Source organism: Protopterus annectens, chromosome 1.part1 (assembly GCF_019279795.1).
Source record: "Protopterus annectens isolate FY-2018-M chromosome 1.part1, PAN1.0, whole genome shotgun sequence".
NCBI classification, from domain to species: Eukaryota; Metazoa; Chordata; order Ceratodontiformes; family Protopteridae; genus Protopterus; species Protopterus annectens.
The window spans coordinates 1057917529-1057942329 of NC_056726.1; positions in this window are offsets into that span (position 1 = coordinate 1057917529).

The window sequence follows — 24801 nt, forward strand, 5'->3', positions numbered from 1 at the left end:
GTATGATCCCCACTCAGGAACTATTAAAGAAATAATAAATAAGAACTGGAATATCATTAGAGGGGGACCCATTGCTCCAGGACATAGTGGTAATGAACCCATATTTGTATACAAGACAGGGCCCAACCTTAAAGCCGAATTTGAAAAAAGTGCTATACAAAGGAATTTTTGTACAATGGGAAGGGAACATTGAAATGTGGGTCATGCTCCCAATGCACTTATATTCTGGAGGTGAGCAAGTTAATTTTGGCCCGCTAAGTTAAATCACTAGTTAAGTTTGTGAAGGGTAACTGCCACACAAAGACTGTGGTTTATCTTGCTGTTTGGCAGTTGTCCAGCACTGTATGTGGGTGAAAAAAGGTGTCTTAGGAAGAGGATTTATGGTATCACTTTGCTAAGTGTGATGATAAGAATGCCTTATTTTGGCATTCTCTTATTTGTAAAGACTTTCATAATTTTAACTTTGCTATTTTAGAACTTATTTATGGTAACCCAAGAGGGGAGATTTGAAAATTAAATTAGAAGAGAGGGAAGCTGTTTGGCACATGAGGCTTCAAGCACAGAATTTCCCTGGCATCAATGATAACATTTCTTCACATCCATTTTTAATTAGAAAAAAATCTATGCAGTTTTAATGGATATTCCCCCTCCTATTAACTATAGAATTCTCTTATTAACTATAGAATTCTATAGACTCAGTTGCTTGATTTGTTTGGTTTTGATGCTTATAAATTAAAGGTTTTATGTGAATGTTATGGTTCAGTGTATTGTTCTTATAGTGTGCTTGTTTCTTTAAATTAATATTAGTAATTAAAGTTTCTATTAAGGTACTGGTTTGTACTGTATAAGTAAGCCCGTTGTGTTAGAGAATTAATTCTGAAGAACTCCCATTAGTTAGGGGATGAAATTGCTCATTTTTTAATGTTTGCGACTTGAATAAAATGGTTTATTTGTTTTAAAAGTGGTTTTGAAGTCATTGTCCACCCGGATGATAAATTATTTTTGTTATTATTTGGTTATTTTTTATCATACACCACTTTTGGTTTTACTCCATGCTTCTTTCTTCTTTTGTCACTTCCGCTACTTCTTCTTCCCTAGCTGAGAAATCATTTTGGACTTTTCTTCTTTTCACTTACTTTATTTTATTCCACTAATCTTTCCAGGTCACTTGTCATTCCTTCTTCAGCAGGACATTATTTGGATCAGTTATAAAGATTCTGGAAAGGCTTCTTCCCAAACTGTTTATGCATCTGCATTATTTCCCATCCCTCCTTGTGTTTCTTGTATAGTAACCTTTTTATCAAGTCATTCTTTTGCTTACAAGTTCGTCCTACAGTCCACTCCAGGACGATGTAACCTACTTACTGACTTGTGGCACCATGCTGAATGTTTAATGAGGTCACTCACACTCATTGCCTGTGGCTAATCTCATGCCGAGGTAGCATGGTTAAAGAGCTATATTAGATTTGCATGGCATATTTTCTCAAGTGTGAAGCCATTCATTTTTCTGCCCTATAAATGTAGACTTCCAATTACTCTAAAATTTGGCCAGCAATGATGCTATAAATTTTACTACAGCTAATATCAATCTAGCACATTGTTAATTTCCATTTCAGTCTTTTTGTATTTATTTTATTAATATAAAATAATGTTTTACAGCACAGAAGAAAAATAAATATTTGAATTTGGCAAAGAAAGGAGGGGATACACCCAACTGTACTTTGAGCTTTACTGCTCGAAATGAAAAGTGCAGTGACCTGCATACTACTGATATGATAAAGATCAACAGAGGTTTTTGTGTGTTGTTAGTGTACACATTGTGTGCTCTGAATATAAATTACTGATACAAGAAGCTACACAAATTCCCCTTATCTAAATACTTGGGCTTCTTAGGGGTAAATTACATACATATATATATATATATATATATATATATATATATATCTACACACATTTATTTATTTATTGGCATTTGATTACTGGGATACTCCACTGGGCCAAGAAGAGCCCATTTTCAGTGGGGGCCTGGGGAGGAAAGATCTACAGAAAACATATACAAAGCATAAAAGATAAGCATTTTTACAAGGTTAAAAATTCAAGTAAAAAAGTTAACAAAATGCTATAATCTATTGCATAGAAAAGTACCACAGAAAACATATACATAGCTAAAAAAATAAGTTTTTACAAGGTAGGACATTCAAAGGAACAAGCATGCAGCATACCCTAATACAAGGTAAACATAGCAGTAAAGGTTAAATTGTCAAGATCTTAGCTAGTGTGTCTAATAAGAAAGGGTTGATTTATACCAAGTACATACGTAGTTTGAGTTTGAGAGGTGTGAGCTAAAATTGCATTATGAGTTTTCTAGCAGCTAAATGATAGGAGTACAGAGTAAGTGAAGACAAGAGTGAAAAGGTGTAGTGTGTAGGTGAGGGGGATGGTAGAGGAAAGGGTAAAGGTCTGAGGATGATTGAAAGGTGGAAAAAGGCAAGTTACATGAAAAAGTGTAGTGATAACAAAGAAAAATAGTTAGAAACTGATGTAGTAAGTTTAGAAAGGGCAAGGCATTGTGAAGATAGATTAAGATGAGGTATCGAATAATAGGATTGTAAAAAGTTATTGAGGAAAGGGCAAGGGAGATGAGGGATGATGGAAGGGTATTTGAGAGCTAGGTTATAGAAGGTGGAGGCTTAGTACAGTTACAGAGCCAGTTGGATTTCTGAGAGCTGTTTTGAAAGAAACAGTGGTATGAATGGTGCAAATTACTAGATGAAGGCTGTTCCAAGTTTTTGCTATTGCCCAAGAGTAAAGCAGTTGGCCTGCAGATAGCTTTGGTTTGTGGATTTGGAGGAGGAGCTGGTTCTCTGATTGTAGGGACCTGCAGGGATTGTAGTGGGAAAAAAAGGAACTCCGCGCAAGGCAATCCTGAAGTTTTCTAAGAAGTTTGTGCGTAGTGGAAAGTTGTAGAAATATGAGATAGTGGGGGGATTCCAGCCAGTTTAATGTTTTTATGTGTGTGCAGTGATTGCTGGAATGGTGAGAGCCCATTATAAACTTGGGTATTTTGTTGTAGCACATTTCTAGTTTAGTTTTAAGTGAAGATTGGAGGTTGGGCACCATAGACCAGAGAAGGAAGTAGATAAGTGGACACGAGTACTTGTTTTGATGGGAAGGAAATGAATTGTTTATGTCTGTAAAGAAGTCTTAGTTTTTTGTGAGTCTTACTGATGTTATTTTGGAGTGGGTCAAATTTTAGCTTTTCATTGATTATAACACCTAGTAGTTTGGTATTTGTAACTATTTCAGTTTTTGTTTTGTTCAATGAGAGTATGTTAAATTGGGTTTTGCTGAGGAGAGTATTTCTGTTTGGAGTGAAAATTATGAGCTTGGGGTTTAGAAACAGATGGTTATTGTGAAGCCATGATTTTATTGTAGAGAATGCACATTGGCTGGTATGTTGCAGCTGAGTTAAGTCTGTTGCAGATCAAATAATGTGGAATCATCTGCACATTGTAAAAGAGATCCCTAGTGAAATGCTAAATGGAGGTTGCTGATAAAAATGAAAAAGGGAGAGAAACAGACAAATTCAGGTTCTATAAAAATAACTAGGAAATGGTTGCATATCTTATTGCTGGATGTGATAGACTCATGGCATAGGGCCTGCATACTGAGAAGAACAATAATGTGGCAAGACTGTTGCACTGGGGATTGTGCAAACACTACAATACAGAAGTAGCTGAGAACCATTGGCAACATGAACCAAAAAGTATTTTAGAGAATGATGAAGTTATATCACATAGGATCACTCATTACCAGCAGTTCAAAAAATAGATATGAGAAAAGAGGATGTACTGATTACAGTATCTCACGCACAGACAAAGAGAGAAAGAGGTAAAGTCATAAAATACTAGGATTTGCTGGAAGAAAAACAACAGCATTGCGGAAGGATACCAAGAGACTTCTAATAGTAGGAGCAAAAGGTCTCATAAAAACAAATTTACAGTCATACTTAGATATGCTACAAATATTTGTAACCCCATATGAATTACAGAAAGAGGCAATTCTGGACACATTGCATGTGTTAAAAAGATCACTCTTGGCTAATATCAAAGACTGAGACAATAATAATGCCATGAACGTTAATCATACCATGACTGAGGAATAGGAAGTCCAATAAGACTTGGAGAAATTAAAGCATAAGAAACAAAACAACCCCCCCCCCCCAAATACTGCCTCTACTCTTTACCTTTTTTTCTTATTGGTTGCTTCTGATATCTAGCAAGTGAAAAACATCTTCTTATTTTCTGCACCATCCCAAGATCACTACACCGCTTATATCGTTTCTAATGATATTCATGTTTATTCATAAATTCCCTGTTTCATCCTTTTTATTTTATGTGTTTTATTTCCACATCTTATTTTTCTTTCTCTCTTCCATGTCTCCTACCAATTAATTTTTTGATACCTTTTTCTTCTCCTGTGTCCATTTATTTCTCTTCTTCCTCTTTACTTTCTAAAATTGCATTTTATTTGCTTCCTGTATATTAATAAACCCACTTTTGGTTATTTCTTCTCCATTTCTTCATAGTTTAACCTTTCTTCAGTATCCCCTTCCCAATAACACATTCTCTTTCAACACCTTCTCTAGTGATATTTTCAACTTCTGAATTTTCCTTTTCATCTACCATTTCCTTTGTTAACATGGGATAGTTAAACTAGAAGTGTCTAAATTGTTTACATTTTCTACAAAAAAGCACACCATTTTTCCTCTATGCCCCTTCTCCCCACAGTGACCACACCTTCTTTTGTTATAGTCTTGTACTAAATGATTTACATCCCCTCATAGTACCCTGCTTTGGGCTGCCGCAGTACCTAACACATCTTCTCTAACCATTCACAATTATTGTATTTGAAAAATGTTGAATTTTCTTGCCCCTGACATCCATTGTTACCCAGCCTTCTCAACCCCGAGTCCATGCATTCTTTCATCATATACTTTTTAACTACATGTACTTTACTAGCTAGTGAAAGAAAAGCAGTTTTTAACTCATGGTCTCAAGTCCTGAATTACAGATTTATATTTTTTAGTTGTCTCAAGTTCTGAAACAGTCCTTCTACTGTGTTACTGCATTTCTTTTTTCAGTCTCTGTCTTAGATTTTTCCTGCAAATTAAAGATTTCAAGTGTTGCTTCACAAAATATTTCATCTCCCAAATGAATTAATGCTGTTACGTCTTTAATGTTATATCTTAGTGGCAAAATTATACCCTCCATGATGTCATACCTCTTCACACTGACATCACGTTTACTTTTTATTCTTACCTCTAGTCATCTTTTCTGTGGCTATTGAGAAACTGCAAATGTCTGTCCCCTCTCTGTTCTTTCTTCTATTCTCCCTTGCCTTGCTACATCTAACATCTCTTTTCTTGTCACCAAAAACCCTGTTACAGAGGTGAACCCAGAGGACTGGCTACTCCACCAGCTAATAATACCTCCACCGTTTCCCTTCACCAGCTGTTGTTTGTGTTTCCAGTCTCTCAGTTTGTTCCTCTTGTAATACTCTCTCTACCATATCATTCCAACTCACTTCCTCTCCTTTCTTTGGCTCTGCATGGTTCATCATATCTATTAGACTTGTGTCTCCACTCCTCCATTTTCCAACTCTGTAACAGTTATTTCATCTCCTTCTTCTCCCTTCAGTAAGTTTTCCTCTGCTTCTCTCGCCATCTCTGCTGCACTGTCCTCCATCTTTAAATTCTTTTAACTGCAGTAGCAACCCTCCAGCACCACCTAGCACCTCCAGAGAATACTTCACTTCCTGTCCTCCAAAAGAGTAGAGCAAGATACCCACTGCTCTGGACAAATGGCCCTTAGTATAACTATCACCTTCAGTCTTCCATGGAAAGAGGTCACTGGCTTACTGGGACTAATGTGGTCAACAAAAGAATGTATGGAAAACCATAGAAATGGTATAATGAGTAATGATTTCTCTATATTATTTGTGGAGGTGCATGTCTGGCCCAAATAAGGACAATTATGTATATGTATACATAGATATATGATTATCGATGTATCTTCATTTATATTTGAACATATATTGTACATACGCCATTCATATTCATGTCAGTCCTTACAAACCAGTGCATAGGGGAGGGACACAGTGATGCTTGTGAAAAGCATGGTAAAGTGGGAAAAGGACCATGGAACACACAACATTCCTACATGCAAACCTGCTTACACTGATAACTAGCCCTGCATTCATATTAATTCATGCAAACTGGTGTAGAGGGGAGAAGTGTATCGTTCTACTTGTGGAGAACACTATGAAGTGAGCGATGGAGCATAAGATATATAATGTCCCTGTAGATCAGAGTACGTGATATACCTTTGACAAGCATTCCAGTCAGTGGGCACATGCATATAAGTACTGAGCATGTGCAAGCAAGAGTGTCATTTTGAGTGAGCAGCCAAAGTGAAAGCATGCATGTGTGTAGTAGTCAGTCAGTTCATTTAAGTTTATAGTTCCTGCCATCCATCCTGATGTGTTTGCATGCAATAAACTACTTAAACGAACACCCAAGCCTCTCCATCTTATTAGTATGTACAAGACGAGCAACATGGTGTGAGAATGGAATCCAGAGTTAGAGCAAGGAGTCAATCAGTTAGAAGTGAAGGAACGTACAGGAGTGGATCATCCCTACTGTTCAAATGATAGAAGTGAAGGAACGTACAGGAGTGGATCATCCCTACTGTTCAAATGATAGAAGTGAAGGAACATACAGGAGTGGATCATCCCTACTGTTCAAATGATAGAAGTGAAGGAACATACAGGAGTGGATCATCCCTACTGTTCAAATGATAGAAGTGAAGGAACATACAGGAGTAGATCATCCCTACTGTTCAAATGATAGAAGTGAAGGAACGTACAGGAGTGGATCATCCCTACTGTTCAAATGATAGAAGTGAAGGAACGTACAGGAGTGGATCATCCCTACTGTTCAAATGATAGAAGTGAAGGAACATACAGGAGTGGATCATCCCTACTGTTCAAATGATAGAAGTGAAGGAACGTACAGGAGTGGATCATCCCTACTGTTCAAATGATAGAAGTGAAGGAACATACAGGAGTGGATCATCCCTACTGTTCAAATGATAGAAGTGAAGGAACGACAGGAGTGGATCATCCCTACTGTTCAAATGATAGAAGTGAAGGAACGTACAGGAGTGGATCATCCCTACTGTTCAAATGATAGAAGTGAAGGAACGTACAGGAGTGGATCATCCCTACTGTTCAAATGATAGAAGTGAAGGAACATACAGGAGTGGATCATCCCTACTGTTCAAATGATAGAAGTGAAGGAACATACAGGAGTGGATCATCCCTACTGTTCAAATGATAGAAGTGAAGGAACATACAGGAGTGGATCATCCCTACTGTTCAAATGATAGAAGTGAAGGAACATACAGGAGTGGATCATCCCTACTGTTCAAATGATAGAAGTGAAGGAACATACAGGAGTGGATCATCCCTACTGTTCAAATGATAGAAGTGAAGGAACATACAGGAGTGGATCATCCCTACTGTTCAAATGATAGAAGTGAAGGAACATACAGGAGTGGATCATCCCTACTGTTCAAATGACTCGCAGACAGGTCAGAAACAAATTCCAGGTACTAAAACTCGCTTAAATGATTTTTTTTCACTATGAATATAAAAAAGGCATTCAGAATGCTCAAAATGAATTTCTAATTAAACAAAATGTCTGAAACTGCAGATAGTGATAAAATATTGAAAATAATTACGAAGTCATTTAAAACAAAATCCAAATCACATAAAATCTATAAAGAAGGGGAAAATTACTATTTTTTTGCTGTGTACTACTTTTTTTGCATAAACTAAGCTATTTGAAGTATCCAAAGTGTGAAAGTGTTGGCAAGTGTGTGTAGAATCATCATCATCGTCATCATCATCATCAGACACCCTTTTTCCCATTTTCTGCATGGGGTCGGGCTGTCGTGTTAACTGTCGCCAACTCTCTAGATTCAGTGCCACACTCCTGCCTTCTTCAACACTCATGCCTGACTGTCGCAGATCTTCTTTCACACAATCCATCCACCTCTTTGCTGGGTGTACTTGCTTCCTCTTACCTTCTTCCTGTCTGTCCCAAATCTTCCTCACCAGATTGTCTTCTGCTTTTCTACACAGATGTGCCCAAACCACTGTAATCTGTTCTCTTTGATCTTTTCTGCAATTGTAGCTACTTTGGTTTCTGCTCTTATGCCCTCATTTCTTCATCTATCCCATAGTGTGCATCCTACCACCCTTCTCAGGCACTTCATTTCCATCACCTTTAGCTTCTTCAATTGTTCTGCCTTTACTGCCAAGGCTTCTGTACCATACAGTAGTACTGTTGCATCACTGATTTGTACAACTCACTTTTCATCTTCTTTGACATTCTTCTGTCATAGACTACACCTGACACTCTATGCCAGTTGGCTGCAGCCCCTCTGATTCTAGCTTTGACCTCTTCATTTAGACTTCCCTTCTTCTCATCCACCTCTGCCAGATACTTGAAGCTGTTTACCTTTCTTTCTATCTTCCCTTCTATCTCTGTTCTCAGCTTCTTCTGATTTCCCCAGTTTGCTGCCATTACCACCATCTTATCTGTGTTTCGTTTCATCCCATGTGCCTTCAGTTTTGCATTCCAGTCTCCTTTTCTTTGCTGAAGTTCTTGCTCAGAGTTTGCCTGTACTGCCACATCATCTGCATACAGCAGCTTTGTTGATCTGTCCCCTACGACCTGTTTACTAATGTAGTCCATGACCAGTATGAACAGCACTGGGCTCAGAGCTGAACCCTGGTGTACACCCACTCCTACTGGGAACCCCTCTGCGAGGCCGAACACTGTTCGTACCTGAGTCACTGGGTCCTTGAACATAGCCTGCACTTATTCTACCAATGTTTCTGGGACTTCAAACCACTGCAGTACTGCCCAAATCAGCTTTCTTGGGACCTTGTCATATGCTTTCTCCACATCTGGGAATGACCAGTTGGACTCTGTCCTCATTTCTAGCTTCTTTTCATTTACCTGTCTCACTGCAAACATCGGGTCAGGTGTGCTGCATCCTGATCTGAATCTGAACTGCTCAGCTCCCATCTTACTTTCTGCAACTCTGCATATCCATTTATCAGTCACTGCCTCCTAAAGTTTCATGCAATGTGACAGGAGTTTGATATCTCTGTACTGCCCACAGTTGTGGATGTCTCCTTTGCTCTTGTACAATGACATGAGTATGCTTATTCTCCAGTCATCTGGGATATACCTTTCCCTCCACAGTGCTCACAGTATCCTCAGGAACCATTTTGCTTCTATCTCACCCAGCATCTTTATTACATCTGCTGTGACCTCATCTGAGCCTGCTGCTTTCCCTGACTTCATTTTCCTTAGTGCTGTTCTTACTTCTTCTAGGCTGGGCTCCTCTTCTTCTCCTCTCATTGTAGGCTGTTTCTGGGACAGTACAGCTTCTGTGAGGTTTTCTTCATTCTGAATTTGCTGGGAATACTTCCATCTGCCTTTGATGTCCTGTGGACTGGTGAGCAGGTTGTTGGTGGCATCCCTTATGAAGGGTGTCTGACTATCTTCTTTATCTTTCTGTCTTTGCCTTGCAACCTGATATAGTTTCTTTGTCCCACTTATTGAGTCACTTTCCAGAAGTTGGTAGAGTGCCTCCGATGCCCTATTCTTTGCTATTGCAACTTCTTTCTTAGCTTCTTTGTTAGCCAACCAGTGGTCCTACCTAGCCCGGTCTGTCTTTATTATCTCCCACTTTTTCCTGCACTTCTTCTTTCCTTTGATGACTTCCTGGACTTCTGCATTCCACCACCAGCTTTCCTTATGTACCTTATTTCCATACCTGGCCTGGCCACATATCTTTTCTGTAGTCCTAACACATGCTGTTTTTAGGCACTGCCATTTTTGTTCAACTCCACCTATTTCCTCCTCTTCGTGTGGTGCTAGAGCCCTGAGTAATTCCTTGAACTGTTGTACTTTTTCTCCAGTCAACTTCCAGTTCTTCAGCCTGGACTCTTTTCTTAGAGCCTTCTCTGACCACTGCTTGCAGCTGATTGTGGCAACTAGTGGTTTATGCTGTGGGATGACTGTTTCACTGGGCATGACTTTGCAATCATGGATTCTACCCCAGTGCATTTTCCTTACTAGGAGGAAGTCTACCTGGGTTGCATGTTGACTACTCTCGTATGTGATCTTGTGCCTGCCTCTCTTTCTGAACCATGTGTTGGCTACTATCAGGCCATTTGCCAGACAGAAGTCTAGAATGGCTTCTCCTTCTTTATTCCTATTGCTCCACCCATGTGGACCCAAACAGTCCTCATATCCTGTTCTGTCTGTCCCGATATGTGCATTCAAGTCACCTATTATCAACATCAATTCATGTTGTCCTGCTTTATCTCATAGGTCCTACAACTGCTGTCTGAATGCACTCTTTTTCTCACTGTTACAACCCTACTGTGGGACATAGGCTAAGATTATGAATACTGCCATATCATTACACTGGAGTCTGATTGCCATGAGTCGATAATGAATTCTGATAATATCCTTCACTGCCTTCTGAAGTCTCAACAATTCCTACACCATTTCTATCATGTCCCCCTCCTGAGTAGTAGAGTCTGGATCCCAAGTCAAGTGCCTTTGCTGCACTGCCCTTCCATCTCATCTCTTGGATACATAGGATGTCCAACCTCCTCCGTATCATCATGTCTTCCAGTTCCAACCTGCATCCTGTCAGTGAACCTACATTAAGAGTAGCAATTCTCAGTTCATGTTTGGCAGGTTGATTGGTTTTACATCCAGCTTTTGCTCAACAGAGCTAGCCCAGGTAATACAGGCTGGGCAACTAGACACAGGCGCTGTGTAGTATTACAGTGCAGTTATTTCACAAAGTACAGTCATTTCAGAGAATATTTTGCAAAACACACTCTATTGAAGAGTTTATTGTGCATTTGAATATTATTACAAGTGCTTGGTGTGTGTGCATGTTCGTACATAATTACAAGGGCCAAGATTGCATTGTGTTTTACTATATTTTGTGGGCATGGCATAAGGATTTTGCAGACCTGCACCACTTGGGTTTGATAACAATATTGCAGAAAAGTGGAGAGTATTTGAGCAGGAATATGATATTTTCATACAGGCTGCTTTTTCTGACAAAGACACACATACAAAGGCATTTATTCTGCTTAATTTAGCTAGTTCAGAAGCCTTGAAAGAGATTGTTTATTTGTGTAGGCACCTGCTGTGTTTGCAGGGTAAGGGGAGGACTGCCATATTGTGGTAACAGCTGAAACGTGGGAAGACTTTGAATGCTTAAAACATAAATTTAGAGAAATGCATAATCCCAAATGAATATTACAATGAAAAGACACTTATTTTACACTAGAGATCAAAAGCTTAGTTAAACTTGTGCAGCATATATAACCAATTTGAGAAATAAGGCTAAAATGTGCAAATTTGGTGATTTGAGAGATGAGTTGATAAAAGACAGGCTTGTGTGTGGTATTAATAATGACACAGTGACAAAGATTTTGCTTTGAGACAGTGATTTAACATTAAAGAAGGCCATTGAGATTTGTCAGATATGAAAGCTTACAGAAAGGTACACAAGTATCCTTATAAATGAGAGAACAAGCTTTCTAGTACCTTCCACAGCTAATGTAGACAGCATGCAGGCAAGGTTAAAATATACAGGCCTAAAGGTTTGGCAACTTCAGTAAAATTCAGAGCACTCTCAGTAAAGCAAAAAGGGTTCCTGGTTGCTTCCAACTCTAATACCAACCATGAACCAATGAGGTTAGTTACAGTACCAAGACTTATTGTTAACTGTCATAATTATAATGGAAATCACGAACACAAAAAAAATGCTTAGCTTTTGGTCAGCAGTGCCATTCTTGCAATAAATGGAATTATTTCAAAAGGTTTTCTAAATCAAACAAGGCACATTATTTTATTAAAAGACATCACACAAAGTGGCAAGTTGATAAATTAGAAAAGTGTGCCCCTATTTTTTATGCTGATGCTGTGTCTGTGCTTGGTGAAACAGTCAATGCAGTAGATTTATTGGCAAAGAATGAAATCTTTTGTACTGTTCAGATTAATGGGAGTCCTGTTGAGCTCAAAAGAGATGGTGGTTTAAAGTGCAATCTTATGTCAGCCAAAATGTTTGCTAGAGTAAGAGCTGCAGAACAACTTGATTTGACAAAGTGTGTGAAGCTTGTTACTTATGGTGGTGAAGAGATTCAGACTGAAGGCTCAGTAGTGCTTTCATGTTATACTGCTGGGAACAGCTATGACTTGCAGTTTTACATAGTCAAGGGACATGCGCAGTCATTATTAGGCCTCAGAGACAGTTTGAAAATGGGACTGCTTTCATTTGACAAAGAAGTTCACCATGTAAGCTTGAATGACAACAGCTCAAATTTTGCTCACACTGTTTTTTCTGAGTATGCTGATATTTTCACAGAAAAACTGGGCAAACTTCCAGTTCTTTACTCTATGAAGTAAGTCACAGAGGTCAGTCCAGTTATTAGAGCAGCACAGAAAGTTCCAGTAGCTGTGCAGAGCAGAGTTAAGGCTGAGTTAGACAGAATGGTGCAGCTAGGAGTAATTTGTCCAGTAGAAGAACCAACTGAATGGGTATCAGAATATGCATTGATGATATCAGGATATGTATTGATCCAAGAGACTTGAACAATGCATTAAAAAGGCCACATCATCTTATGTGCACAGTTGAGGAGGTTGCTGCCTTAGTGGCAAATGCCACTGTGTTTTTCTGTCTTAGAAGCAAAGAGTTCATTTTGGCAAATTTCAGTTGATCGAAAATCTTCATTGCTAACCACATTTGTTACACCATTTGGGAGGTACAGATTTTTGAGAATGCCATTTGCAATAAATTCTGCCACTGAAGTCCATGTGCTATTATAGTAGATGATATTCTAGTAGGAGGCAGTGGTGAAGTTGAACATGATAGCAACCTCAGGAAAGTGCTGGAAAGAGCACGTGAAGTGAAGCTTAAGCTGAATCCTCAGCAGTGCAAATTCAGGCTACGAGAAGTTACTTATGTTGGCCATTTGTTCATCAGTTCAGGTTTATGACCAGATCCTTCCAAGCAAACAGTAATTCTCGAGATGCCAGCTCCAGACAATGTTCAGGTCTTACAATGTTTTTTTGGCATGGTCAACTATTTAGGCAAGTTCATCCAGATTTAAGCTAACGTTCAGCACCGCTTAGAGAAATGACATGCAAAGATGTAACCTGGTCATGGTCAGAGCAGCACCAAAGAGTATTTGATGTCCTGAAACAGAAAACTGCCAGTCCACCCACTTTACTCTATTATGATGTTCACAAACCAGTTACTCTTTCTTGTGATGCTTCTAAGTTTGGTCTAGTTGCACTCATTCTTCAAGAGGGTAGTTAAGTAGCCTATGTGTCAACAAAGATGCAGTATACGCAGATTGAGAAAGAGCTTTTGGCAAACGTGTTTGTATGTTTGAAGTTTCAAGCCTATATTTATGGTCAGACTATCCAGATAGAAACTGACCACCCACTTCTAGTCACAATTTTGAGAAAGCCTATGCACACAGCTCCTGCGAGATTGCAATACATGATGCTCAAATTGCAAAAGTATGATTTCAATCTTGTTAACACAAAAGGCAAACTTCTTTATCTTGCTGATACCTTATCTCGATCACCCAGGAAAACCACAGAAAATCATGAAAATGAGCAACCTGATTTTTAAGTCATGGAAGTGAGAAATTTTTCTTCCACATGTCTTGATGAGCTTGGAACTCACACAGCTTCAGATTCAATTCTCTAGAAGCTTAACCTCTTTATCAGTTGAAGATGGCCTTCGAAACAATCTTGTTTACCAGTAGAAGTGCAGCAGTTTTTTTCCATACAGAAATGAGATTTTGTCAGACAATGGTATCATCATAAAAGGTCCAAAATTGATTGTTCCAAAATCCTTACAATAAGAGTACATTTAGATCTTGTACTCAGTAACTGACTCTACCAGAAGAAGAGTGAGAGAACTAATATTTCAGCCCTCTATATCCTCTTTAGTTAAGCCAGATTCCTGAACTGCCTTGGTTGACAGTAGCCACAGATATCTTCGAGTGGAATGGTCAACATTACTTGGTGTTAGTAGACTTTTATCCAAACTGGTGCAAGATCGACCTACTTCCTAACGTAACACCCAATACTGTCATTAATAAGTTGAAGAGACATTTTTCTATCCATGGTAGTCCACATAGAGTTATTTCTAACAACGGTACACAGTTTACAAGTCAGCAGTTTAGACAATTTGAAATGTGGGACTTTGTTCATATTATAAGTAGTACTAAACACCCACATTCAAATGGCTTTGCTGAACATACAGTTTGAAGTGAAAAACAGCTGTTAGGGAAATTCAGATCTGACAATACTGATGTTTTTCTAAAGTTGCTTAATCTCAGGAACATTCCTCGTGATAATCATCTTGGTTCACCTGCCCAGACAGTTATGTCGAGACAAACCAGAACCACATTACCAGTCAGCAACAATTCCATGTGCTAAAAACAACAAAGCAGTGAAAGCCCAACTGTTGAAAAAGCATTTGTCCCAGAAGTCCTACTATAATTAAAGCAGTAAACCACTGAGTTCATTAAAAGAAGGGAAGATAGTGAGGAAGCAGCCATCAAAAGGTTTTGATTGCATCGGATTTGTGAAAAGTTTATGTCAAGAGCCAATATCGTGCATTATGGAATCACAAGGAATGGAATTTAGGCAGAATCGGAAACATTTGTTACCAATGTCTGAGCCAGTGTTACTGCAGCTTGCCTGCAACAGACTCTAATTTTCAGAGTGATTTAACCAATGTTCCTTTTCCAGTGGACAATCCATAAGCAAACCCTGTTCCAGAGAATATCCCCAAGAGTTCTGAAGTAGGACATCCCCCAGTGAATGTCCCTGTTGCTAAACCCAGTCCTAACTATTACATTACTAGATCAGGTCTCATCTCCAGACTTAATTTCAGATACACGGCAGCCTGGACCTGACTGTTTTGTTTATTACTGTCTGTATAAATTGCATGCCTATTCAAATATCATTGCCAATATGAGACAACTCAGTAATGAGGGAGGATGTAGATCAGACTGTGTGATGTACCTTTAAACTTTCTGAGACAGCCCAGTAATGAGGGAGGATGTAGATCAGAGTGTGTGATGTACCTTTAAACTTTCTGAGACAGCTCAGTAATGAGGGAGGATGTAGATCAGACTGTGTGATGTACCTTTAAACTTTCTGAGACAGCCCAGTAATGAAGGAGGATGTAGATCAGAGTGTGTGATGTACCTTTAAACTTTCTGAGACAGCTCAGTACAGGGAGGATGTAGATCAGTGTGTGTGATGTACCTTTAAACTTTCTGAGACAGCTCAGTAATGAGGGAGATGTAGATCAGTGTGTGTGATGTACCTTTAAACTTTCTGAGACAGCTCAGTAATGAGGGAGGATGTAGATCAGACTGTGTGATGTACCTTTAAACTTTCTGAGACAGCTCAGTAGAGGGAGGATGCAGATCAGTGTGTGATGTACCTTTAAACTTTCTGAGACAGCTCAGTAATGAGGGAGGATGTAGATCAGTGTGTGTGATGTACCTTTAAACTTTCTGAGACAGCTCAGTAATGAGGGAGGATGTAGATCAGTGTGTGTGATGTACCTTTAAACTTTCTGAGACAGCTCAGTAATGAGGGAGGATGTAGATCAGACTGTGTGATGTACCTTTAAACTTTCTGAGACAGCTCAGTACAGGGAGGATGTAGATCAGTGTGTGTGATGTACCTTTAAACTTTCTGAGACAGTTCAGTAATGAGGGAGGATGTAGATCAGTGTGTGTGATGTACCTTTAAACTTTCTGAGACAGCTCAGTAATGAGGGAGGATGTAGATCAGTGTGTGTGATGTACCTTTATACTTTCTGAGACAGCTCAGTAATGAGGGAGGATGTAGATCAGAGTGTGTGATGTACCTTTAAACTTTCTGAGACAGCTCAGTAATGAGGGAGGATGTAGATCAGACTATGTGATGTAGCTTTAAACTTTCTGAGACAGCTCAGTAATGAGGGAGGGTGTAGATCAGTGTGTGTGATGTACCTTTAAACTTTCTGAGACAGCTCAGTAATGAGGGAGGATGTAGATCAGACTGTGTGATGTACCTTTAAACTTTCTGAGACAGCTCAGTACAGGGAAGATGTAGATCAGTGTGTGTGATGTACCTTTAAACTTTCTGAGACAGCTCAGTAATGAGGGAGGATGTAGATCAGTGTGTGTAATGTACCTTTAAACTTTCTGAGACAGCTCAGTAATGAGGGAGGATGTAGATCAGAGTGTGTGATGTACTGTATGATATACTTTTAAGAAGCATTCCAGTTAGTGGGCATATGCATATAAGTACTAAGCATGTGCAAGCAAGAGTGCCATTTTGAGTGAGCAGCTAGAGTGAAAACATGCATGAGTGTAGCAGTCAGTTAGTTTGTTTAACTTTAATGTTCCTGCCATCCATCCTGATGTGTTTGTATGTAATAAAGTAATTAAACAAGCACCCAAGCCGCTTCGTCTCATTAAAATGTTCAAGATGTGCAACAGCCCCTACATGTTTACACTGCTTACTACAGAAAGTTGCATTGGCAGCAGGAGGACTTGTAGTATAACTGAGCATGAATACAAGTTTAAAAGTCCATAGTCATTGTAGCACAAACAGAAAGTACAGTTGTGTACAATCTTACCATAACAATAGATGTTCTCTTCACTATTGCAGTATTGCGTACAGAAAGAATATCCCGCCCTGGGCAGCCTGTCGCACGGCCACTATAAATAAACTTAAAAGAGATCTTGTTTTCTCTGCAATTCACATTTATACTCTCCATACAGAATGTAGTACATAAAAGGGATGTACGGATGCAGCTACCTGGAGCTGATCTGCTCAGAAGAGAACAGTCATCATAGGACAATGGACTCCATGTAGATCCAGAAGGAAAAAAATGCAGAATAAACATGAGGGGGTTGGAAAGAGGGATTGAATACTACAACAGTAAAAAGGATAGTTATTGTTATGGTAACATTTTTCACAACTGTACTATGTCCTTCTATATTGCTGTTGTAGTATTCTTCATAGAAGGGAGTGTAAAAAAAGCAGAAGAAACTGAATGGGAGGTGCTAAACTGAGAAAAGCTCTCAAACCCAAATAAAACGATTCTAGCAAAACCTGCTTTGGCCTTAGAAGCCATATCCAACTTACAATGCTTAGTAAAGGATATACTGAAGACCAAGTAGCAGCTTCAAGTATGGAATTGGTGTCCAGCCCTTTGAAGAAGGCACCAAAAGAGGCAACAGCCCTAGTGGAATGAGCTCTAGCAGAAGCAGACAGAGATTTTCCATTAAAAGAATAACAGAAGGAAATGACATTAGAGATCCAGGTGGAGATTGTTTGCTTAGAAACAGCCAGACCCAGGGACATGGGATGAAAGGAAACAAAAAGCTGATCAGATTTATGAATAGTCCTAGTTTAGTTCAAATAGTACCTGACCTGTCTGTGCAAATCAAAGGTATGCAGGACTCTCTTACTAGCAGACTGAGGAGAGGGTAAATAGGAAGGGAGTTGTACTGATTGTTTCAAGGACACCTCCTTGACTACTGTAGGCATAAAAGAAGGGTTAGTACGAAGAAACACCGATGAGTATGAAGGGGCACCCTGTCCCTGTGAAAAAACAGAAAAGGAGGAATGGCCAAAAGGGCCTGGAGCTCAAAAATCATATGAGCAGAAGTAAGAGCCAGCAACTAAACAGTCTTCCAGGTACAATTTTGCAAAGAAGCAGAATCTGCAGGCTCAAAAGGAGCTTGAGTTAATTTTTCCAAAACAAAGTTAAGGTCCCAAGGAAGAGAAATCGGCTTTTATGGAGGCCTAATATATAGGGTGCCTTTTAGAAATTGCTTGACTGCAAAATGAGAAATCAAAGGAGGATATAAAGGTAGACAAGCAGAAATCACTGACAAATGGGCCTTTACAGAAGAATAGGCCAAGCCAGACTGGAGCAACTCAGACAAATAAGAGAGGACCAGAGGGATCCCTGTTGAAAAATAGTCCTGGTTATGAGCATGGTACCAGACTGAAAACCTTTTCCATTTGAACATACAAGATTTTCTTGTTAAGAGTTTCCTTGCCTTCTGTAAAACCCTGAGCATGTCCTCAAAAAAGAGGTGTCTGAAAGGGATTAAAACTCGATCACCCACGATGTAAGTTGCAGAGTGGACAAGTGGGAATGGACGAGCGACCCCTTGTCCTGTGTGTGGAGATTCAACCATTGAGGTAACTTGTGATGATTGCCCCTGGACAGATGCATTAAGTGAGAGAAACTGTGCTGTCTTGGCCAAAAGGGAGTCGATAGGAAGATTTTTGGGGAGTCCAGCTGAATTTTCTGCAGGACTCTTGGAATTAGAGGAAGAGGAGGGAAAACATAAAGAAACCTCCCCTTCCAAGGAAAAGAAAAAGTGTCTATTGTCCATGGCAAATGGCATGGCACTCTGTAAAAGAAGAGAGGCAGCTCCCTGTTCAGCAGGGTTGCAAAAAGATCTATCTGCGGAATACTCCACCAGTGGACAATGTCCACAAACACATCTCTGTGAAGCATCCATTTGTGAGCCTGTGTTTTAGACCTGTTCAAAGTCTGTTAACTGATAACTGAGAACCACTTCCCAAGACTGATGCACCATCCTGCAGAGGAAGTAAGATTTCTTACCACCTTTCTTGTTTACTTACCACATCATTGGAGTTTTCTGTGTATACCTTCAAGGGGCCAGAGACAACATGGGGTGAAAAGCCAGAAGGGCCAGAATTAGAGCCCTCATCTCTTTGATGTTGATATGGTCTACCTTCTGATGGGGACGCCAAAGACCCTGAACTTTCATGTGACTAAGAGATGTCCCCCCACTCCATGTCTGAGGTACCAGTGAACAGCTCTTGATAAGGGACTGGAGGACTGGGTTGAGAGCAAACTGTCAAATCCACCAGTCGAATTTCATCTTGAGACAGTGATGGAGAGGTGTACTGAAATTCAGAGCATGACACTGCTGCAGCCAAACTGACCTGAAGTACAACTGAAGCTTCTGCATATACAGTCTGGCAAGAGGAAGCACTGGAATAGAAAAGGGCATGAATCCCAGGGCCCAGAGAAACTTCCTGGCTGGCATGGCAGTCAAAGGAAGAAGAGACTGAAAATGCTGTCAATGACAATGTAATTGGAGGTGGAAGAGAGATCAACATTGGCAACATCTGAACCCTGCATCCCAGATACATATGATCCTGAGAGGGAGTAGGGATGGACTTGTGGAAGCTGATAGTAAATCCCATACTTTAAAGAAGAGAGATGGTAAACTGCAGATCCTGCAACAATCAACTGTGAGAAGGTGCCTGAAGCAACAGATCATTTAGATAAGGAAAAATTTGAATGTCTTGGAGCCTGCAGAAGGCAATCCCAGAAGCTAGGTATTTTGTGAATACCCTTGGGGCAGTAGAGAGGTCGAAGGGCAAAGCCCAGAACTGAAAATGACAGGAAGACACAGAGAAATGTAAAAACTTCTTAAAAGAGATGAAGGGTCTAATTCTGGCCCTTCAGGCTTTTCACCCCATGTTGTCTCTGGGCCCCGTGGAGGTGTACACAGACAACTACAGTAATCTTTCAGATCCAAGGACACCAGAAAAGCCTGGGGTAATAAAAGAGGAAACAGAGTTTGAAGAGTAAGTATCCAAAAAGGAGGGATCTTGAGAAAGGTGTTGATTTGGGGAGCTCCAAGCTAGGTCTCCAAGTGCCCTCCTTTTGAGGAACCAGGAGCATCCTGGAATAAAAAACCCATCCCACTTGGGTAGGAGGGATAGGTTGAATGGTTCCTTGGTTCAACAAGGACCCTAGAACCTCCAGGAAATGAGGAAGTTGAGGAATCTCATAAAAAGGAAGGAGAGACTTTAATACCATGAAGTAACCCTGATGGATCATAGAAAGATTCCCCAAGAGTCTGAAGTGATGAGATGCCAATTTAGAAGACACATGGTGAGGTGAAGGGACTAAGGAACCTGGTCTAAAGGTGGGGAGGTGGTGAGGTTAATTGTCAAATGAAAGCAGGCTTTTCAGATAGAGGAGGCTTCTGCAGCTTTTCCTGCCTTGGGACTTTGCCTTGTTCTGCAACAGTTTCTTCCTGCTGTTGTATAGTTTGTTTATGGCAGGAGACCACCAGATTGGCTTCCTTTTTTGGAGGAGAGTGTCTTGGTTTTATTGGGAATGGTCCGTTCCATACATTTGTGTACGTGTTCATACAGTGCATTGCAGTATGATTCTGCTGTCTTGTATTTATTCTGCATTTGCATGGGCAATGTAAAATTAGCCACCTTCATTTTTAGAAGCCCAAAGTTGGCTTTAGAAAAGTTTTCTACAGTGGTTTCCTTTGCGGGGGGTGTGGGTGGGATGTGGATATTCATGGTGAATTCCAAGAAATGTTGAGCAAGTGTGTTGGTACTTGAGTAGTTTTCCCAGTTGATGGAGGGGTAGTTAGAGTCACCCAGTATAAGGGTATTGGGATGGACTATTATATTTTCCAGGGTGTTTAGGAATGTGGAGTGGGATTCTTGGGACATGGTAAGGGATCTATAGCAGGCAATAACCTACATAGCAGTTTTACCCATTGTTAGTTGTACCTGGATTATCTCTGATGTGTTATGTTGGGCAACTAGCCTGGAGGTGTAGATATTCTTTATGAATATGGAGACACCACCACCTTTAGGGCATCGATCCACATTTTGGGGCCAAAGGGCATGGTATGAGTTATAGCCAGTGCAGGAGTGCTTTCAGGTGCCTTGAACCAGGTCTCCATTACTGCACAAATGTCTGTGTTCTCCATTTTGAGGAGCACTTCAGATGAGTGCATTTTGAGATTGAGACTTCTAGTGTTGAGTACCATAACCCTCAGATTACATTTGCTTGTAGCTGTTATGATGGTAATTTGGTTCTCTGGACATTGCCTAAAATGCACTATAGTGGTGGCAAGGGCCTTAGCCAGTATACAGAATCCCAAGGGTGATAAATGCAGGCCATCTCTGGCAAAGCATCAAGGTCTGTTGATCATGTCATCCCAGGCAGACAAATACTGGATCCCCTTGGAATGACACCAGAAGCTTAGCTAATTATTGAAGTCAATCATTTTTTGTTTGTACTGTGGTATAATTCTTGGTGATGGTAAGATGCTACTCAGAGCTAGGCTCATGCTCTCCTGGGCAACATGATCTGAGAGCTCCTCCATGACTCTTTTCATGTAGTCCAGGGAGGTGTGTCTCAGGTTGCTCACACCAACATGGACAATGACAGAGTCATATCTGTACCTGTTGTGGAGTGACCTGAGTGCATGCATTATGTGGTGTATCCTGGCTCCCAACAGGCAGTTGACCATTATCTTCTCCTTATACAACCTCGTGAGTGGGACATTAGTGTGCCTTACTGTTGAGTCACCTATAATAAGTGCATTAGGTAAGCTGTTTTGCCTTAGGGTCTTTGGCTGTGTGGCACACTGTGTGAGCTGTGCGTCTCGTGGTTTGTGTTGAGGGGCAGTGGTTGCATGTGTTTCTGCCTTGGAGGTCTCTGCTGCTTTGATAGATTTTTATTGAGAGCCTCTGCAAAGGTGTGTGTGTGTGTGTTTTGTGTTATTATGGGATAGCTGTGAGGGTATGTGGCTATGTGTTTCTTGTGGTGTGGTGCTAGTGTTGACCTTCTTCTCCTGACTGGCTATTCCAGCCTTGGCTGGAGAGTGAACGGCTTCCAATCTGGATAAATAAGTGCATCTCTCGCAAGTCTGAGTGTTGTGGGGTAAGAGGAGACGGTTGTCAGTGTAAACGAGTCAGTTTCTACATTGCCTCAGGATGCCCAGATTCACCAGGTTAATAGGAGAAAGCACAGGGAACTGACCTTTGGACATGCCTGGAGGGGTGTGTAATTTATTAAGTACTGAGGCTGTTTCTTTTATAAAAAGTTTAGTCCTTTTTTGTTCAGCATCCCTGTGTCCAGATTGCATGTTTTTGCAGCACTCTGCCTGCACACATGTGGACTCTCTTATTGTTTCTGTTTTGCAGATAGATGGCACATGTGTCATGTTACTGGACAATGCATTGCCCACTTTGTGGTTTATTATTTGTGTCATCCCGGTATTTGAAGCCATCAATGTACATGTCTGTTTTGCTTAATAATTCTAGTGTCATGCCTCTATGTCTGCGTGTCACCAGACTGCCATATGTCACTTGTGTTATCCCTGATGCTACATGAGTTCTGTACAGTGGGTCTGACAGATGGAGCAGAGAGTTAAGGCTGCGGGCTGTCGTTTTTGTGGTAGAGAATTTGATTTCCTCAGTCGGATTATTGAACATAACTCAGAAATAAGAAGGGAGATATTAATCAACTCCCTAGCTAAACATCTTCAAGAGAATCCAAATCATAGTTTTAAGTTTAGGGTCATAGAAGTTTTGAAAAAATGCCTTAGAAGAGGAGACTTAAAAATACAGTTAGAAAATATGGAACTTCAATGGATTTTACGTTTACAAGCTGAGCATTTACCAGGTCTAATCCAAATGGTTTCTATTAAGCCTGTTTTAAAATTAAAACAAAAGGCTGTTTGATGCAATGGGGTCAATATATTGTTTTGATATGATTTATTTTAACAGAAAACTTTTTATGGATTTCATATGAAATTTTTAACATAGTTCATATACTATTTATTGTATACTATGCTGTGTATATTTTTAAGGATTCTTTAAGGATTGATTTATATAATTATTTGATTGGCTGTGTGATTTATTAATTAATTGATGTATGTATTTAAACTGAGGTTTTGTGATGAATGTTATTAAGCACTGAGGAAGGATACTTGATATTCGAAAGCTTTGCTGTTATTAAAGGTGTTTTCTGTCTTACGCTGGTATTAGCTGCTTTGCTCTTAGCCACAGAGTCACGACAGGAATTACCTATATGGACCTCCTATGAAAATGAAGTGAGCATTGGCATTAACATTACATTTTGTTTAAGGTGTTATTCTTAAGAGTGTTTAAGTGCTAACCATCATTTTTTATGGGTGTCTAATGATCAGGCTGCTTAGATGCTTCAACAGTGTAGTGCTTATGCAGTGGACTCCTAAGAACCAATACACAAATTTAAGGCCTATGTGCTCAAACTGTTATTTCTAGTTTGACAGCTAACAGAGGATTAAGGCTATGAACTGTTAATGAACTGCTTCTTGTAGTTCTGGGTTTGATTCTCTCAGCCTTCATTTGCCTAGTGTGTGACTCGGCAAGTCACTTGACTACAGGGGCACAGTGCTCTGGGGCTATTGTGTAACTGGTCTAGGCTCCTCAGTGCTCTCCTTGTCTGCAGGGCTCATACTTATGTTTGAACTTATGGTCCTAGTAGACTTCTGGCATAGTAACTTCCTGTGTTCTTAAGCACTTCCATAACCCGGCCTGTAGGCAATTAATAACACTTAGAGATTATTATTATTATTTGATATTTACTGAGTACCTTAATCATTAAAAAGCAAGTCCCTACTTGCCCTATGAAGGTTAAAAGCAGAAAGTGAGTAAAGAAAGAAAACAAATATCGTGCGGCTCAATGCATCTTTAGAAGTCAGTCTAAGGAATAGCTAGGGTACTCACCACACTATGGCTTCGACTGTCTGTTTGCATCCATGCATGGCCACAGGGTACATTAGGCAATCAAAAATAGTATTATTTGTTTCATGTAAGACAGTACAGTCAGTGTGCAGTTGTAAAACCTGAGGCAGATAACACGTTTATGCTGCTTTACATATTTACTTCCATTTATTGACCGTGATAGTTTGAGTGAGCTACTGGCCTCCTTTCACTGGAGTCCCAAGGAGAAATACTCCACAGATTACAATATATTTACACAATGTATTGAAAATAAAGTATCTGAAAATGTTATACACAGAAAGAAATATATAATATGGCCATTAATGATACAAGAGCTGCCATAATACAATGTTGACATTAAGTACAGATTGTGTATGTTTAAATGGAGGACTGCAAGCTTAGTATAAGATTTCATTTTGTCAGCAGAGGTGGAAAGGGAACAAATATGAGGAGACAGATACAGAAAAAAAAACAGAGGAGGGTTCTACATGAGAAGTTTGTTATATCAAAAAAGTTTCTTAAGACGGATACTGTAAGATGGGTATAAAAATGTAATTACCTTAAGTAGTGTTTGCTGCTTGTTTGCAGCTAAAATTAGAGTTTATTGATGGCACAGTAGTGACTGAATGGGATTATCACATCACAGGATATTCTTGGATTTGTTTCTCAGTAGGGGTGGGGTGGGTTCTTGTCTGTGGAGCCTGAATGCCCTCATTGTGTTTGTCTCTGGGTGCTATGGTTTCATCCCACATTGTAAAGACATGCATTAGGTAGATTGGTGATGTCTAAACTGTCCACATGTGTTCATTGTGTAATATGGAAGAACGACCTAGCAATCAAATCCTTCTTTTCTCTGTTGTCTAGTAAACTCTGAAAAGACAGGGTTTTTTCATGTGATTACAGTAGGTGTTGGCTGTAACTTGTAAGGATGGATGAGTAAAAATGTACAGCTTGGAAACAAAAGCCCCATGTGGTAATAAGATAAATATCTATCTATCTATATATATTTTTGGAAGAGC